The sequence below is a fragment of the Ochotona princeps genome, chromosome 25, assembly GCF_030435755.1.
Source record: "Ochotona princeps isolate mOchPri1 chromosome 25, mOchPri1.hap1, whole genome shotgun sequence".
NCBI lineage: Eukaryota > Metazoa > Chordata > Mammalia > Lagomorpha > Ochotonidae > Ochotona > Ochotona princeps.
Genome location: NC_080856.1, coordinates 15,986,469 through 16,006,575, shown reverse-complemented (window position 1 = coordinate 16,006,575; position 20,107 = coordinate 15,986,469). Strand labels below are relative to the sequence as shown.

General features: G+C 43.4%; 1 protein-coding gene across 2 annotated transcripts in view; it reads right to left on the bottom strand.

Moving 5' to 3' along the window:
* NRCAM (neuronal cell adhesion molecule) overlaps positions 1-20,107 on the bottom strand; it is a 229,535-nt gene that overhangs the window by 97,119 nt on the left and 112,309 nt on the right. For both annotated transcript variants that reach the window (XM_058681470.1, XM_058681471.1), the window contains exon 3: positions 18,184-18,264. The gene's annotated coding sequence lies outside the window, so the exon portion shown is untranslated. The remainder of the gene's footprint in view (positions 1-18,183; positions 18,265-20,107) is intronic.

Below are 20,107 nucleotides of genomic sequence, written 5' to 3'. Positions count from 1 at the left end.
GGGCCTGACCCCAACTGAGGACGACAACGGTATAATGAAAACTGTTCTTCTAATTGTCCAGCAGGCGATCGTGGCTTGGCTAAGAAAGGCTCTTTCACTCTCCTCCCTTCTGATTAACTAGATGGCTTTATAAATCCCCTTAATAAGTTCATTTGTGTAACCCAAGGCTAGCTGCCCTTCCTTCCTGCTGCTAAGAGGGCTCAGCTGCTTATCTTTGGATGTGACCCATCAAAAGAGAATTGTTAAAAAATAATCTAAAATCTGCTAAATTGACAAGCAACCCTGAGCTCACGTCTTCCCTAATTCAGTACTGTTTTCCTGGGTCACAAAGGAGAAGAACTAAGTGCAGGCAGTGAAGAGTGGACCTCGCAGAAATCTCTAGTTTAACAAAAAGCCCTTATCTCACCAGGAGTGGCTCCAATAATTACCAACAGACCCTGTGAAGTTAACTAATATTTGTACAGATTTTCACCATTTCTAAATGTTGTCCATATGTATTCCTCTCACTGGTGGCTCCCAACAAAACTGTGACACATCTCCATTATTCTTTTCTCTGAGAGCTGAAGTGACCTGTCGGAGAGCACATGCTAACAGAACTGCCCCGAATAGAGACTTTCTGATTTTAAATCCAGTGCCTTTTCCATGAAGATGTGTGTGTCAGTCATTCTCCCACTGTCTTCCAGCCACACGCCTGTCCCTCACTACGTTGTATATCTAAGGCTAGGAGTTTGCAACACCCATTTCCTACACTTCTTTCTAGTTGTCTTCCCATTTGGTTTTGCTTTTTTGGAGGTAGACAGAATACTCCTGGTCATGATATTTAAGAATTGAGGCGATGGATGGCAGTTGCTATAGGAATAGGGGGCTGCCCTAATGCTGGACCCCTACAGCTTAAAAGGACCAGCACTCTTCACATCTGTGGGTTCCAGCCCCGGTGTGTCAGCTTTTCTGCTCTGAGCATTGCATCTTCTATCATTTTGCTGCTTCAGCACCCCTGTTTCTGTCTTCTGCAGTTCTGACTTCCAATGCATTTCCTTGATAAACCTCAAAGGGTTACTTCCATTTTCCAAGTCTGAATCTTGCCTTAGAAACATCTATGTGACAGCCCTTTGGGCAAAGCAATGCAAAGTGGTAGATACTGGCCTTACTTAACAGAGGTGTGTTGTCATCTATTTAAGTAATAAAAGGAATGCATCTGAACCTAGAGTAAATAAACACATTGATCAATCAAGCTGTGAGGGTAAATGAGTGCTTTCTCTCAAACTTTCTTTGCTTAGAGAAAGGAGAGGGACTTGTACTAGTGTTACGGTTCAGCATGAAGTCAAGTCCATTCTTAGCCAGTCCCGACAGCAGTCCCTCTCCTGTCTTTTTTGGGCGTGCTTGGTTTGCACTTCCGGCCCCACAGGCATCTCTGGTGCCAACTGGTCTGCCTCATTCTGGCTGGATTTCCTCTTCATTAACTTCTGGCTCATTATCACATTAGTATCCCTGAAGTCCACATTTGCATCACCATACATAAGAAACTTTTTGTCTATGGCCCAAAAGGGGCACAATTAGGACACATATAATGTGGGGCAGAACTACTAATTACAATGGGGGTTAAGGGTGGGAGAGAAACGGATTCAGTGATTGCCAGACTGCCAAATAAAAATTTTTTTAAATTTCCCTTTATTTTAGAAAAGGTTTACAGAGAAAGATCTCTCATCTGCTAATTCATTCCCCCAAGTGGCTGCAATGGCCAGAGCTGAGTCAATCTGAAGGCCAGAACCAGGAGCTTCTTCTGGGTCTCCCATGCAGGTGCAAGTACCAAGGCTTTAGACCGACCACTTTCCCAGGCCACAGGCAGGGAGTTGGATGAGAAGTGGAGCAGCCAGGACACAAACTGGCACCCATATGGGATCCCGGGGTGTGCAAGGCAAGGACTTTAGCCATTAGACTATAATGCCGGGCCTGGAATGTTAATTTTTTTCTTGGTCCTCTTTAAATTTGCTGATTTTACTTTGTTTTTGACCCTAAAAGAATTCTATGCCATTTGTGATTCAATTTATTTCTGTTTATTTCTAAAAGATTAACTTAAAAAAAAAAAGATTTGACAGGCAGAGCGATAGATCTTCCCTTTACTTGTTCACTTCCCATATCCCTACAGGATATGGCACACAGGCCTGGAGCAGGCCAAGGCCAGGAACCTGGAACTCAACCCAAGTGAACGGCAGGCGCCCAAGCACTTGGGCCAGCCTCTATTGCTCGGTCAAGCAAATTAGCAGACAGCTAGAGTAACAGCAACACAAACCAGCACCCATGCGGGATGTCAAAATCGCAGATGGCACTTAACTCATGCCGCAATGCTAGCCTCAGGCCCCTACCTTTTCACTGCACCACATTGGTGAAGGCATTTCAGCATAAAAACGTTGGAGGGAACACAACATTCACACTGCAGCATCCCCCTTCCTTGTTACTGACAAAGCTAGGATTCACGTTGTCCGACTATGCTGAGAACACTAAATCTCCATAGCTGGAGAACAGCCTTTGTGACAACCACCAAAGTGGCTTTGGTCAGTGAAGGAATAGCGCCTCAGTGGGAGAGGTGAAGTTAGAGGAGGCTCTGGGCTTCTCTGGTTTACACTCTGAGATCCAGCATGCGGCTGTGTCTAAAGAGCGCTCAGCAGCACCTGCAGAAGGAGTGCACTTGAGCTCGCACAAAGCTTCCGGAGTCATCTGGGAGAAGCAAAGGTTAGTCCTCATCTGGTGTGTTTACAGATGGAGAGCACACTTCTGTATAATGCTCTTGCACACACCTCAAGGTCTCCAAAAGGATACAGACAATACAATAGCTATTCAGGGAACCACACATGTTCAAGCCACTCACATCTTTTTAGCCCCACAAGTACGGGCAAAGGTTGAGTCTCTGCAAGACTGGGAAGCTAAGAGAAGTTTCTTGGTACTTCTCAGTTGGGTGCCTTTCTTTTCTTTCTCTTTTTTTTTGCACAGATGCTAGCCTGCTTCTTCCACTTGAGCCACTAACGCATGACACACGGATGATAACTCAGGTTTTGTTTCAGCAGGGATCGAAGCACAAAGACTCTGGCATACCGGGCAGCACAGGGGAAACTCTGGGGTGCTAGTTCTGTATGTGCTACGTGACTAGAGCAGTAGCAGCCCGTTGGGTACAGAACATAGGAACAGAGGTTCAGTTTCAAGGAGAAGTTCAGGCATTAGTCAGTGGGTTGTGTTGTGTTCTCTGGAAGGAGGACCGTGTGTGTGCAGTAGGGGTGCAGCATCTGAAATCACAACATGAAGACAGGCAGATCTTGAGGGTTCGTGAAGAGTCCTACCGCATTAGTAGGAAACCTGTTGGCACAAGACACAGATCCCATAACTGGGAGGCCATTAAGAACATTGTTTCGATTCACGAGGTGTCTCGTGTCTTTATAACCAGCAGATCGAACGAATTAATGGGGAAAAACCCTGTAAGGCACAAATAATGATAACATCTCTCTTCAAATAGTCTATGCTTCCCTCTACCATTATAGAAATCACCATGACTTTGATAGAATCTTTAATGTTATTTATATCCTCAGCAATGCCCTCTTTTAATTCAGAAAATCTAATCTATTTGAAGACAATGATATTTTTTTTACTTAAAAATATATGTGGCTGTGCCAATGAAGAGCTTTCTCTGTACAAGCACCAGAAATGAGTCACAAGCCAAATACCTTTGTAAACCTAGGATTGGCTTTCAACCCAACAAAGCCTGTGTTTGTCACTGGGACATTTGCTCCTCCTGCGAGAGTGACATACTTCAGAGGCTTGGGAACAGCTTCTGTTCCTTCCGAAGAGCATTTGTTCTCCACAAAACAAATGCTAGACTTGTTCATTGGCTCCAAAAAAAATGAGAGGAACATTTCTTTTGATTGTTTTCCAATGCCACCTCCGCATTTTAACAATGGAAAGCCACAGTACCTTTCCTCCTGCTAGCAGAGTTTGTGAGTAAACTTAGTTCCCATAGAATACTGTTTCCAAACCTTGGGAAGTGAGAGTATTACATAAAATGAAGGCAGAATTTATTTAGCTAATGTTATTGTCAGACGAATAAACTGTGAACTTTCATTAAGTCATCATTCATGGACGGGACCATTCTTGGTACTGGTCAACAACAATAAGCAGAGCAAACAGCAGATCCTTTCCTCATGGATCTTACCTTTAGTTGGAGGAGAGAGACACCAAAACAAGCAGCAAATTAAATAGATTATTTGGTGGTATTGTGCAAAGATAGAGGATCCAGGAATCCCAAGCTGTGTGTGTGTGTGCATGCATGTGTGTATGGTGCACACATACATGCAAGCCACAGGTTAGGAAAAAGTTCATCAGAAAGTGATCTTTGATGTTGTCATTTTTAATGTCAATCAGTGTATCTACATACTGGGAAGACACAGATAACACACTGTTAACATTTCTCCAATAGGGCTGGATACTGGAAACTTAATAATTAATCATAAACAAACAACAATGACATTTGAGACTGAAGAAGAGGCCATGAGTCACAGGAAGGCTTGGAGGAAGAAAACTCTCGACACAGGGAACTACACTGCCAGAGCCTGTGCTGGGTCAATCCCTGGCTTGTTCAAGGAGGCTGGTATAGAGAGAAGAGAATTAGGAGTATGGAACAAGGGCTGAGTTCAAGGTAAGAGCTCTGGCTCAGCCCAAACTGAATCAGAACAAAGAGAAAGCAGTTAATGTCCAGAATAAAATACTGAATAATTAAGAGATTATTAATAAAAGAAAATGTACATTTCAATAAGATTCATATCACAAAGCCATGTTTTTCCCCTAATGATCCTATTTAAATAAAAAACACATCTATAAAAATAAATGATATAGATACAACCCCCTCAACACACACATAGTTTTAAGACAGAATCAGTAGCACAAGGGTAAGAATGTCTCCCACTCCTGTAACACCACCTCAGAGCAGACAAACATTCCTAACCATGTTACCTTGTTTGGCCCCAATTTTTGGTTCTCTTTCTGTAGCACCCATTTATTGCACATGAAGTACACGACCTCAGAGATGTAACAACCTTGACAGTCCTTAGATTTATGATTCAATGTGTATGGGCAGCAGAGTAATAGCTCTGACTCCCATAGGAGACCTTATTTGTCATGTACACAGGACACAAGCACTAGGTCTCCGAAGGCCAATTGCTTCTTGTAGAAACTAATTAAGCATTCTGGTGGGCACATCTCCTGCCCAAGCAGAGCTGCAATGGGGGAACACACGGGCCTTGAATCAGATTGCAAGGGTCCGAATCCCGTTCTGTGGGTTTTCTAGCTCCGTGTCCAAAGGCTAACCACGGAATCCCTCAGATCCTTCACCTATGTAATGAGGATGCCAACAGGCTACTGTGAGGGTAACGTGAGATGAGACACAGAAGTGCTCAGGTGCTAACCAGCACATGGTATGCCTCACTATTCTCACAGTTGCACATACTGTGTTCAGAACCAGACATCAGCGGGAAGAGCCACATCTTACTGCCTAAGTTCAAATGTAGCCCTTCCGCAGTCTTCTGTTGACATCTGTCATGGTCATATATTTAAAAAAAAATACTGCTTTGGGCGTATTTTGATGATTCATTGTTATTGTAATACTGTGTTAATTTTAACTTATTAAATATTGAAGAAGAGGCATCACCATTTAGAAGAACTTAAAATATATTATATGAAATTAAGCCTATCTGTCTTCACGCAATACAATACAAGAGGATACCAGATGCTGTTTTCTGAAAAGGTCATCATGTCATGTGTGTGCCACCAAAACAGAGGCATAAGACAAATGCCTTCCTGGGTAAGTCGAGATAACCTCCAGGAAATAACTGGCCATCTTGCATGAAATCAGGGGTGACACTGCAATGAGTAAATCAAAAGAGAGTCAGCAAGGAAGAATGTCAGACAAGGTAGATAGTGGGGCTGAGACACACAGACCAGGAGGCAAGGTTTGCCAGTTACAAACAGGGCAGGCAAGATGTGTATCAGATTTGGCTTTATGTAATCTAGAATCCCTTCATTGTATTTTCTAATTTATTGTAAGATTGAAATTTTTGTGCTAACTTGAGGGCAGCAAAATGTTTAAAGTTCAAGATCATTTCACTTAAATCTTTTGGTAAAAGATTTGTTTACTTTGAAAAGCAGAGCAACATGAGAGAGGAAGACAGACAGAAACAGAGGGAAAGATCTTGCAGGCACTGGTTCACTCCCCAAATGACTGCAACAGCCGGGAGGGCCAGGCTGGAGCCAGGAGCCAGGAACTACACCCCAGCCTCCGCCTTGAGTGGCGAGGGCCCAAGCACCAGGGCCATCATCAGCAGTTTTCCAGGAGCATTAGCAAGAAACTGGATGAAAAGTGGAGCATCTGGACACAAAACAACACTCTAATATGGGATGCCAGCTAGGCAAGCAGCAGCTTAACTCTCCACACCATAACAGTGTGCCCTAAATTGCAAGACTTTTGATCAAAGTTTAAAAGTGATCAATTCAGTAACAGAAAAGCTTTTTTTAAAAAGAGAAATAATCTTGTTTTACATTTTATTCTGGAAATAAATTTTACTCACAGAGAATGCATTTTTGCAGAATTAGATTTCACTACATCATAAATTTCGATGAAAATAATTCTTCAAAAGAATTGAAAATCAGGGTCAGTGCAGTGGTGTAGCTTGCTAATCCTCAGCCTGTGGTGCCAACATCCTATATGCGTAGTAGTTCAAGTCCCAACTGCTCTGCTTCTGATCCAGCTCCCTCCTAATGACCTAAGAAAGCAGTGGAGTATGGCCCAAGGCCTTAGGCCCCTGCACCCCGAGGAAACGCCTGGATCCCCACTTCAGACTGGTCCAGCATCACTATAACCAGTTAGGGCATTTAGGGAGTTAACCAGTGGATGGAAGATATCTCTCTTTCTCTCTGACTTCTCCAGGTTAAAAATAAATAAACAAAAACCTTAAAAAAAAACTTAACAATGAAGCGGCACAAGATTCTTTATATTGTATAAGGGCAAGAAATTCAGTTAAAATGAAGTATAGAAGGCAGAGGTGTATGGTATAGTGGCTTAAGCCACTGTGTGCAATGATGGCATTCCAATGTGGGTGCCAGTTCAAGTCCAGGCTGATCCATTTCTGATCCAGTTTCCTGCTAATGCACCCGGGAAAGCAGCAGAACATGGTCCAAGTGCTTGGGTCCCCGTTACAGTTCCTGTAACCACTTGGAGAGTGAGCTGGCAGATGGAAGACCCCCTCTTCCTCTCTCTCTCTGTAACTCTGCCCTTTAAGAAAATCTTTATGTAAAAAATATACAAGGAACAACTATGCAATGTCAAGAAAAGAAAGGAAATTTTGATAAGAAAATGAACTTAAATTGTAATGATCTGCCTAACATCACCTTCAATGGATTACATGTAACTGGAACAATTTAAAAACAGTGCTATTAAGCATTCCGACAAACATTTTCTGTTCCTTTTATCAAGAAGCCAGTTAATGACAGATGGTAAACTCAATTTAAGTGCAGATGCCGAAGTGTGTGGTAATGCCAGCCACATTCAAAACAATGCCAAGTAAAGTAGGGAAAACAAACTCTCAGGATGTTTCAGTGTGTATTGATTTATTTTCATCTAGTTGAAAGGCAGAGTGAAAGAGAGAGAAATCTTCCCTCAGTGGCAGGTTCACTCCTGAACCCACACTCCAACATGGGATCTGAGCATCCTAAGAGGCTGCTTACCTGGCTGTATCACAACACTGCTCCCCACACCCTCAGGCTTTCGTCCATATCAGCTATAAAGAAATTATGTTTTACATTGTTTTTCCAGAAAATGGGAGCCAGGGCCTACACAGATCACCTGTATGACTTGCAGAACAATAGAAACTAGTGGAGAATTGGGACTAGGTTCCTGGGATACCAGCAGAAGCAAGAAAGCCCAGTTGGCATAAGCTGCAAAAGGAAGCAGGTGGGGGCCTGTAGGCATGAATCACGGGACCTTCTAGTGTCTGACCCCATACCTCTGGGATGAAGAAAAGCAGTATATTATTAGATCAAAAAATTTTAAAGTTTATCTTGTGCACATAGAAGGTAGAAGGTAAATCCTATAATTTCCCTGTTTGGGGGAAAATATGGCTTTTTTCTGCATTTGATGGATTGAAAATGAATGAATGGTGGTGTGAATTTTGATTAAGAAATATATAAGGAGTTCAAAACAAATACGTGGATACAAATGATCATCTGGACCATTAAAACTGTGATCTTCTGCATTATTTATGGCTGGATTTATTCCTAAGTACATATGAATTCCCTCTGCAGCCAACACGTTGCTGTAGGCCAATATTTCTGAGGCTTGCAATTCATCTTCCTACAGGCCCCAGGGTTAAGCTGCCTTTCATCTTAGTAAATCTGAAAGAATTATTAAGGCAGAAATACTTCATGGAAATGCCACCTCGATTGTGGGCATGTGTCTGACTGATCACTCTTTCCGAATGGCGACCACAGGACAAAGGAACCTCCACAAAAACAACAAAAGCAGTTGTGGCTCTTTCCTTGTAAATCTGACTCAGATTTGTCTGCGTGGTTCTAAGGACACATTGTCCGGGAAGTTGCTTCAAAGACGTCTTTCCAGTGACCCTCAGGAATGCTATGTACTGTTTGCCTTCACTTTTGCTCTTGGCAAAATTGTCTTTAATCAGATCACTGTTTGAGGAAACCATTTCGGTCTGAATTGTGTACACTGTCAGACCTCCAGTTAATAAGTTTTTGACCTTTCGGATTTCACAGCCAGTTCTTTTCTGGGAAATGACTGATGCCACTCATTCTCTTCACGGGGGAGGGGGGGGCCTGGGAAACCACACCCTGCTTCTTCATCTAAGTGTATCAATTCTTAGCATACACTGTGGATTGACCGCGGACCCAGTTCTCTGGGCTGCAGGAATCAGAGGTGTTGCCACTGATTTCACCATCACAGAATTATAGGACAGAAGCTCTAGCTCCATCTAACTGACACAGCGGAAGGCGAGGAGCCCTCACCGCCCAGGTGTAGCTTGCCCCACTCAGGCGTCTCTCACCACCCTTCCCCCAGCCACTCCCTGGGATCCTGATCTAGGTTCAAACATACCTGGTGAAGCAATGCTTTCCAAACTGCTTTCCTCCTCCTTCATGTTCTGTCATTAAATTTTTCTAAATACGAATGCCCAAGTAGCCTTCCCAAAATGATGTTGGACACACTGCTCCCCTTTCTACTCAAGTAGAGCGGTTTTTGTAATTGGTGCAATTCAAAGTCAATGCAACAAAATCACAGTTAGGCATTTTGAAGTCAACTATCCGCAACAGGAAGTCTCCATCTTCCTCCCAAAAGCAGCCTGCTGCTGCATTTTCTAGTCTTGATCAGTAGAATGCTGCCCAACTGGCCCAAGCCAGATGTTAGGCCTTTCTGCACCTAAGGCTTCCTTAACGAGCTCACAGGTCCACTCTAAGACACTGCCCACAGGTTCCTTTTTAGCCCTCTCTTGAGGACCGTGGCTCAGCATCCCATCTCGGATCATCTCCAGCTTCCTAACGGCTCCTAGCATGAAATTATTTACTTGACATCCAATCGAAACTCAGATCTCGTCAGGTGACTCCATGCTCAAAAATCGCTTATCTCTAACTCCTGGATTCAAACCAGCTCCCCAGTCTGTGTTCACAGCATTGCAATGTCTCACGTTCAGCCAAACGAAGCCCTCAGTGTGAACCCATCGCATGGCTGCAAGTCACATCTCCTTGGCCTCCACTCTGCCACAGCCCAACACACTCCTCTCCACCTCTGCACGGACGATATCTACTCATGGTCAATGAGCTTTCTCAAAAATTCTCCCGATACCACATGGAATTTGGGATACCTGTTTGATATCACCATCATACCTTGACATACACAAATGCACATAACATAAATGTAACACACATACATTATTTGGGTATCTTTTGGGCTAACTTGAACCATACTGTAATTACTATGATAAAATGAATAAATGTTTATTCATTTACAAAGAAAAGTAAGAAGTAATGAACACTTCACTAAAGTTATTTTAACCACTTCTGAGTGCTTCACTTTGATTCTCTCTTTCCATGCAAATACCACGATATTTTCCTCTGTGTTCAAAACTGTCATTTTTTCCACTATAATTTATACTGAACTACTCTTAGAACCATTCTTCCTTCATGGTTAGTTCAAGTCCAACCAGTCATCAATCCTGGTCAGTTTCCTAGTATATATTGGTCAACCTCTTTGAACCCACAGAACAAATTTATCATCCAATATTACTACTCCATACTTTTCAATTTTAGTATATTTTTAAATATTTATTTATTTGAAAGGAAGAATGAAAGAGAGAAGGAGAAAGTGGAAGGGAGAGAGAAGGGGGCCTTCCATTCCCAAGTTCATTCCCCTAACGACTGCAAGAGCCAGCAGTTGGGCACACTAAAGCCAGGAGTCAAGAATTCCACCTAGGTGTCCCAAGTACTTGGGCCACATTTCACTGCCTTTCCAGACATGTTAGAATGAAGCTGTATCGAAAGCAGAACAGCTGATATTTGAACTCGCAGTCTGACATGGGACAGTGGTATCCCAGAAAGTGACTTTCCACACTGTTGCATAGTGGTCCTTCCATGCTTTTTAAAATGAACATACTTAATGCACACTTGAGAAGAACAGCAGTCAATCTACACATACCTATCAAAGGGGTGTGAGCTGGGGAAAGGCAACAGTTATACCTGGGCCTTCTGCATTTTCATAGTTCCTGTACATGACACAATCAATAATGCTTATTAATGAAGATGGCCATAGTACAAGTTCCAATGATTATGGATCCTAGAATGGTATTTTACTTAATTAATACAATTCAAACTACTTCAGGATAAACTTTAACTTATTGTCCATTAATACTGAGATTCAGGGTCTAATTATGGGATTATGGGCAGTGGTGCCACCACTCAGTAAATGGTTATCCAACAGAGTATGTTGCAGAAGTTGCATTTGGCTCTCAGTTAAGGGAAATAACCTTTGATCCTGTGATTGCAATAACCTTGCGTGGGCCAGCCTTCAGGCTGGAATTCCACCCATGTCTTGTACATGGTGGTAGGAGCCCCAGGATTTGGGCCAACATCCATTGCTTGCTTTCCCAGGTACCTTAGTGGGCAGCTAGATCAGAAGCAGAATAGTGACCACAACACAGTCACCGCAGAAAAACTTTCTCTTCTTAAGGACCGCTCAAAATTAACAGTAGCTTTTCTGATCTATCCAACTCTACCTCTCTGCATTTCAAACAAATAAAAAATTTTAAAGAGGTATTTATTTTATTGGAAAATCAGATATAGACAGAGGAGGAGAGACAGAGAGGAAGATCTGTCCACTGATTCACTCCCCAAGTGGCCACAACAGCCAGACTAAGACTTTAGCCACTAGGCTACCACACCAGGCCCAAACAAAATTTTTTTTAAATTTAAAATGCTTATTCAAAAAAAAAATCATCTTAGAACTCTAATTGTTAGAAATATCCAAATAGCATCTCTTCACCCTTAAGATCACGCCAAGATTTAAATGAGATAAATCACCCATTTCTTTAATAGCTTCTCACAGTAATTATTACATTAAAAACTCCTTTTGTTTAGGATGAACTTGTACCTTCCTTGATGTTAAGAGTGGTGTTCTGGATGGCAGCAGTGTCCTCCTCTGCTGAAGGCTGGGGCTGGAGCCTTGAGGCATAGCACTGTCCCCCACAGTCACTGGACCACAGTTAAAGGGCACCTTCCCTCAACACCGAGGAACACACTGTCTTGCCTGTCTTTGTTGTCTTGCTGAGCATAAAACAGTCAGAAAGAGTTCAGCCCGACAGCAGAACAACAGCATCTCCCATAACTAAAACATACCAAACGAAACTCCCACTCATCTTTTCCAAACTATTAGTTGAGCAGAACCACACGGAGATGATCCTTTTTGGAAGCACTCAATTGTCACTGATAATTCAGGAAAAAAAAAAAAAAAGATATCTTGATGCAATTTCAGGATACAGCCAGAGAAGTGACAGAGAAGCGACAGTCTAAAGGAAGCGGAGCACAGGGGGGCCTTTCCTGACTGGGCTGACGGATCCAGGGCCTGGGAAGAGCGGGCTCCCAACTGAGACGCCAAGCTCAGCCAGGGTCTGAGGGGCGGTCCATTTGCTCATCTCTTACTGTGTCATCCCAGCAGGTAAGTCTTCAGCATCTTCTCTTTAGAAAAATCGTGAAAAAACAGTGAGTAGAAATCAGGGCCAATGTAGCAGAGGTGGAAAGGCTGTCACCCGCGCTTACAAGAACCGCATGCTTCCCAGGGTTCTGCCCCAATGACACGACACAACGCTTTGTGAGAGGAGACGGTTTCTGTAAAAGATGGACCTGATTCGTGGTTTCCCTTATGAACACTCTGACATGACACCGACACACAGAAGCTCCAAGGGCAAATGGGCCCATCTGAGGGAGGCGGCTGCACACCTCAGGTGCAGCGAGCCTCACAGAGGCGCCTAGGAACACATTAATCAACACATTCAAGGAATGCATTAATCAACGCTGCTTGTCGACTGGCACGCCCTATTGTCTAACTGTAGCATGCTCAAGAACACAGGGCAGCAAGCTGAATGCGAATTTCCACCGTGCTGCCAGAAACAAAACCCTTTTCAGAACTGGCTGCATGCACCATATTCTTACTCCACTCTTTTCAATAGAAATCATTCTCTCCTGTATTTATGGTACTTTATGGACTTGCTTTCTGCAACAGTCTGCCAGAAACAAAGGGTCTTTACAGACCAGCTAAGTTTGACAAAAGCCATAGAAATGCCTTCTGCAAATATGAAAACTTGAATCCGTCCAAGAGATTTCTTTCCCTGCGCTTTACAAGACGAATGTTGCCGTGAAAGGCGAAATCAAACAAAACAAAGCAAAGCAAAAAAAAAAAAATTAAAAATACAGGCCTCTCTCTGTGTATGCAGTCAATTGTGACAATAACACGCTGCGTGAGCAGCAGGGGCCCGGTCCTCATTTTCCTCCTGGCTTGTTCCCTAGATATATCCCTCCTGTCAGCATCCCACTTTCTCCAAACGCAGCCAGGGATGAAATGTCCAGACGCCGGAAAGCTGGGATATGATCAAACCCGCTGTTCGCTGTGCCCTGTCCTGCCCCCAGAGCCCAGACACCCACTCTGCGTTCACAGAACATGTGCGGCTAGGCCTCACAAGGATCCACGGGGGTCCTGCTGTGCTTCGGCCCTTCCAACCAGCCTGCTCTCAGGCCCCACCCCATAGGCTGCACTGGTTCTGCTGATGAGAATGTTGGGCAGAAAGAACACAACTGTCAATGACTAAGCAATGTCATTGATAATCGTCATCGGGAATATGTTTCCTTCCTCTCTGGGGGGAGAGTTCTTTCCACAGTAGTGGAACTTGCTGGCAATAAGGGCCACAGGCCACCCTCTCTGTCTGGCAGCCCTGTTCCGGTGATTTTAAGGAACCTCAAGTTCAAGTTGCTGCTCATGCATCTGGCCTTCTTGCAAGCCAAGTGTGCAGCAGCGGGCCACGCACTACGTTACTGGAAGTTAAGACACATCCCATGCTGGAGCAGTGGCTGGATTTCTGACTACTCTGCTTCCAATCCACTTCTCTGCTCATATGCCTGGAGGTAGGGATGGGAGGTAAAAGATTATGGCTGACGAGCTCAGTTCCCTGCCACACACATGGCAGACCAGATTGGACTTCCAGATGACTGTTTTCAACTTGGTCAAGACCTGGCTACTGCGGGCATTTGGGGAGTGAAACCGAACATAAAAGGCGCCCCCCCTCTCTCCTTCTCTCTCTCTCTCCTTCTCTCTGTCTGCCTCTGACTTTCTGGAAGATGGAGGAAAACAGTGCAGCAGGGAAAATAAATGTATTCCAGAAAACACCTGCAAAGAACCACTTACAGAGGTGACTGCATCCACCCCCAGCTGTATAAATTCTAAAGTTGCTACACAGTTCCCACATTGGAGAGACTTCGGCAGTTTTCTCCTTCAAACCCCAAAGCAGGCTTTTCTCCCCACCATGCTGCCATGGAAGGGGAGGAGGGGCACATCAAAGTTGAAGGATTCCTTCTTCCGACTAGGAGCCCTGCCTGAGGCAGCCGCCTGACAGAAGAATGTGATCACATCCCATAATACTAAAGATAGGATGCAAGGAGCAGAGAGGGCTTCATAGAGAGACGAGATGACCAGTGAAGTCATCTCAATCCTGAATGCCATCACAACCAAGAGCTAAGTAGCAGAAATGTATTATAACCCAACCTCCCTCTAGCACGCACTGCATGCCAAGCCCTCATAGGCCTCCAGCTGACGCCTTGGGAGTATGGAGTCATGCTATGGCATTTGCCACACAAAGAAAATTGAACTGTCCATGTATGCCCATTTCCCAAGAAGTGGCTTAGCTGAAATCTGGAGCTTGATATATCAGAAAGCCTTTGATATATCAGAAAGATGTGGGAGCAAGTTACTTCAAGGGAAGATCATGCTGGTCTTCCAAATGATGACCGAATCATTGAGAGTGCTGTCTTGATTTTTGCCAATCATAGGACTGCTCCTTCTCCAGGAAACTACTGGAGAACCGTGAGCTCTCTACCACTAGCTGCATGGTGTGAATATTCTTCCCGTGGAGGTAGCATGCCTCTGGATCTGATCGGGATCAGGTAACATGAAATGAAACCTCTTAGCTTTAAAACAATCCTGTGTGGGCCTGGCACGATAGCCTAGTGGCTAAATCCTCACCTTGCATGCACCGGATCCCATACGGGTACCGATTCATGTCCTGGCTGCTCTCCTTCCCATCCAGCTCCGATTGTGGCCTGAGAAAGCCACAGAGGACAGCCCAGAGTCTTAGGACCCTTTACCACATGGGAAAACCAGAAAAAGCTTCTGTCTCCTGGTTCAGGATCAGCTCAGCTCCAGGCATTGTAGCCATTTGGGGAGTGAACCAGAGGATAGAAGAACTTTCTGTATCTTCTTACCTTTGTAAATCTGTTTTTCCAATAAAAATAACCAAATCTTTTTTTTAAATAATCCTGTAGGAACAGAATTTTGATAAGCCTTTTTTACTATTAAGTGGAATTAAATTTATAAGCTTGTTTGGGTTTTATAATATAGTTCACACTTACAAATCTACTTAATTATAAGATAAAATCTTTCTACTTTTGTCAGTTTTATTATCTCTTCAAAAGATAATGAGCATACTCCTAAGATGTATGCACCACTGTTTTTTGAGACATGTAGTACAGGGCCCAGTGTAATGGCCTAGTGGCTAAAGTCCTCGCCTTGCACGTACCGGGATCCCATATTGGCCATTGTGTTTCACATTAAGGAATCCTCAGCTCAAGTTTGCAAGTCCAGGAGAAGGCAGATTTTCCAGGGAAAAAGTGCATGACCAATAGGAACACAGCTTATACCCAGGACACTGATACCAGCAGACATGCTTGCCACAGGAAGAATGTGGGTGGAAGCAGAGCTAGGCAAACCACAAGCCATGATTCTGACCATGCGCACCTTTCGCAGAGACCACCCTACACTCGTGATCCTGGCAAAGTCTTCTGAAAGCTGTAAGTAGTGACAAAAAAAATGAAAGAACCCCCAAAAACCTCTTAATCTAATGTCAGGCTATACTCTTAAGTTGCCTGGGGACACGCTGGATACAAGCATGCTTTAGAATTTCAGGAAACCACAGCAAGTCTCTGTGAGGCAAAGGAAAGATGTGGAGAAGGCACTTGATATTGAGTTCTTCTCCTGGGAAGCCATTCATAAAGATAAAGTGAGATATTTTAGTCGTTGTGTTAGCTGAAGATTCCTGATTGTGATTTCACAAATGGCTAATCTAAAAGACCAATAAGAAGTACGTATTGAAAAAGAGAGAAGGGAACCTTTTCATTTGCTGCTTTTGAAGACAGAGGTTTTAAACCAGCAGTGTTTTGTGGACTGAAGAGACCGTGGCTGCCACCTTCAGTGGTGTGTTCCGGCACAAGCTCCATTCTCTGCCTTACCAATGTCTTCTGTGCAGGAGAAACCCTGAAAAATCAGCTAGCTCCTGCTCTGCATTATCTACAGAATTTGACACAGCTTACTGCCAACATTGGTAAGCCATTCTACTTCACACCATTCTTACAAATCCCTAGTTTCTAGCCATTGTGATTGGCACATTTTTTAAAAGATTTGCTCATTTTTATTGGAAAGGTAGATTTAGAAAGAGAAGGAGATACAGAACGAAGACCTTCTTCCATCTGCTGATTCAGTCCCCAAGCAGCTGCAACGGCCAGAGCTGAGCCCATCCGAAGCCAGGAGCCCTGAGCCTTTTCTGGGTCTCCCACACAGGCAACTGTAGGGTTCCAAGGCTTTGGGTTGTCCTCAACTGCTTTCTTAGCTACCAGCAGGGAGCTGGATGGGAAACAGGGTCACCAGGATTAGAACCGGTGCCCATATGGAATCCTGGCACGTTCAAGGTGAGGATTTTAACTGCTAGGCCACTGTGTCAGGCCCGTGATTGACATATTTTTTAAAGATTAATTTATTTTTATTGGAGAGGTAGATTTACAGAGAGAAGGAGATAGAGACAGAAAGACCTTTCGTCTGCTAATAAACTCCCCAAATGGACACAATGGCCTGAGCTGAGCTGGTCCAAAGCCAGGGACCTTGAGCCATTCTCGACTACCTTCCCAGGCCACAAGCAGAGAGCTGGAAAGGAAGTGGGGCAGCTGGGACATAGATGTGTGCCCATATGGGATCCCAGTGTTTGCAAGGCAAAGCAAGGTCTTTAGCCACTAGGCCACCATGCCAAGCCCCACATACATTTTTCATACCCCTCCCAGAAAGAACAGGGTTTACAATGATATTGCTGCTGTACCTTGCAGGTGTTCATTCTTTGATGAAAATGTGGATGCTTACAGGAAGAATGGGTACATTAAAACGTTAATGTCATTTTCATTTAGTCAAATCAGCTTTCTATGAAGAGTCTTTCATGCAAGATTAAGATTCTTCTGGTATTAGTTGTAAACACCTAGCTTAAATCTGCTAGTCTTTTCAAATCTTCACTCTCAGGGACTCGTCAGGTAGGACAAATTGTGTGCTCCGTATCTGACTGCCACAGCAACATTCTGTGTTCCCATGCTGCTGAGGAAGGGCTTGGAGACACTCTGAAACACCAGAACAGCGAGTCAGAGGAAGAAATCAGCCAAGGCACAGCACAGTGGAAGTGAGTTCAGCTGTGGCATGAATCATTTCCTGCTAATTAAAACAACATCTCAATGGACCAACTTAATAGGAGAACACACTAGAAAGATGTGACTACTTCAGAATCTTGCATAGAATCTTCTTTGCTTTTCTGAAACCCAGGAGGTTGACTAAAAGTCTGAACAAATCCTGCTTTCATATTCCTTACAAAGCCATTATTTGGTTGAGATACAGTTCTCTGAACTGTGTTCCAGATCTCCATTGAAGATATTTTTCATCAAGTTCATAACAGATGGCCTTTGAGAGGCATGGTCATCTGGCCGGACCCGTTCTAGAGCTCCCTGATTCTGACTGGTACAAACAGGAATGGGTGGGCTGTGGGGGTAGGAAGCAAAGGGTGGGAAAGGAATCCACAGAGCAGAAGGCAACGAGTTTCCACTTTGAGAACCGACGTTTTATTATTTGGACTCCATTGTGAGACAAGAAATATCACATAAGGATGGAATGTACTCAGATCTTTGATATATATGATAGACTCAAAAGAAAATTCTCCGCTTACAAACGATTCCTCAGAATGTCTCATCTGTAGTTCCTGAAGAAACAAATGTTTTACTGGCAGTACTTTTACTCTGCTGTTTTTTGGCCTGGGTGAGTCATGATTTAGTGAAACAAAAATCTTACCACTGCACTATGAAAGGACAGGAAGGGCTGATTTTCTTCACTATAAATTTGACCCAACTTCTTTGACAAGCACTATGATTAATCTTTTTCCATATTTATTCCTACTGCCTATCTTTAGTCATATTCTCCAGATTGAAAGGAACTAAATAGGACAATAATGTTACATAATCACTTTATGACATAACTCCCTTCTTTAATGATTACGAAGTTCAGTGTTTTAAGAAGACACTTACCTCTAAAGAGCGCCTTATCCACAGAAGGTGTTCTTCTTCCTTTTAATTCTCTAAGCCAGAAAAGCTCTTCTTAGCATTACTCTGTGGGTTGAAGAGTGGGGGGAAATGTTAACAAGACGTTGGTAGTCATCAGTCACAGCACATTGTCAATACAGTAACTCCAACCGACTCCCTGATGGGCAACACAATTACAGAGAGAGCTCTGCAAGGAAAGACAAATTATGAATAGATTTGCCAAAACACATTTCCGCTGGCTTCAATCAAAATTGACAGCATGGGGTGGGTCTCGGGCCTGGTGTTTAAGCTGTCAGTTGGGAAGCCTGAATCCCACATAAGAGTGCCTGGGTTCAAATCCTGGCTCTGCTTCTAACTCCCATTTTCTGCTAATGCAGATCTGGGGGCTGGGGGAACTGCAGGTAATGGCTCAGGTATTTGAGACCTGTCACCTATCTGCAAGAACCAGATTATGTTTCCAGTTGTGCCATTCAGCCTAAGCCAACCCCAGCTGTTCTAGGTGTATCTGGGTAAAACAGAATTCTACTCATGATTGCTCTCTCTCTCTCTCCCCTTTCAAATAAATAAATATGTAGTATTTAAGAAGTTTCAGCAGGGAGGTGACTAGAATTCTGGTGATCAATGGATTCAAGCCTAAGATGTCATTTCTGTTTCCTATTTTCAGTTTAAGGGAATCGATAACCAGAGGAACTTTTATGATATCTATATCTGCCTATCTACCTATCGACACACATACATACAGGGGTAAAATACTCTCTTGCCACAATCTTATTATTATTCTTCTTATTATTATTATGAACAGACTACACTTCAACTGAGTTTGCAAGGTCCCACATTTTCAGTGAAGGTCATGAACAAAGGATGTGACTAGCTGAGACGCAACAGGAAAGTTCCACTGGCCTATGGCAAAGGCTCAGCTGTGTGAATGACCCCACAGCTCCACAAACCCTAGCTCTCCCCTGCTTGTCTTAAGCAAACTCCATCTGAGAAGTTGCCAGAAGAGGCGGCCAGGGTGGGGAGTAGGACAAGCACAGCTGGGCACATTCAGTTTCGGTTTTCAGAGGACTCACTCAATGGCACTCTGGGCTTCCCAAGGGAGCATTTGTGCCTTTTTGGACTTCAGATTTTTGGAAACAGAAATCATACTATCAGCCTCTGAAAAACCTTTCAGAGAAGCAAACAAACTGCCAATTCAGGAACTCTGGGCTCTACCAACTTTTAGGATGGCCATGAACCACAAGATTATTTTAATAATGAAAATATAAAGCCACGTCTTAATCTGAGCTGCTTTAGTGTGCACGTGTGACTATGACAGAAAATACTTTCTATATGAAGCTGAAAAAACTCGATTTTAATGGCATTGTGAAATGACTCAATAGATTCTCATTGCAACCAATATTTTATCAAGGCACAATATTAGTGCTGTGAAAGTTAGTGACTCTTCATTAAATAGAAACCAATGTCACAGAAATGAAGTATTTCTTTTCTTGCCATTAGTTTCCATTAAAAAAAAACACATCAGGAATATGTAAAAATCTCCATTTTGAAGTTTTGTCTATGGTAACAATATTATTCAACAAATATATTGATGATTTAATATATTCCTATCAAATACAAATATGTATCTGGACAACTACAAACAAGGCAAAAAATAATGCAATAAAAACCCAACATCCTTCTTATCATCAGGGCTTCGATACATGTGCTGATGAGAAAAACAACCAGATGTGCCACCAGTCATGCTGAAACACAACGGCTACAGAGTATTGCAAGCCTCCTAAGGAACAGCCAATTCTGTAAGGGAGCATCAAGGATGGCTCTCCATAGGAGATAACAATCAAGTTGAACTCAAACATGGATGGGAAGGGCTTTCTGGGCAAAATATGGCAGCCAGGGAAATGTACTAGCC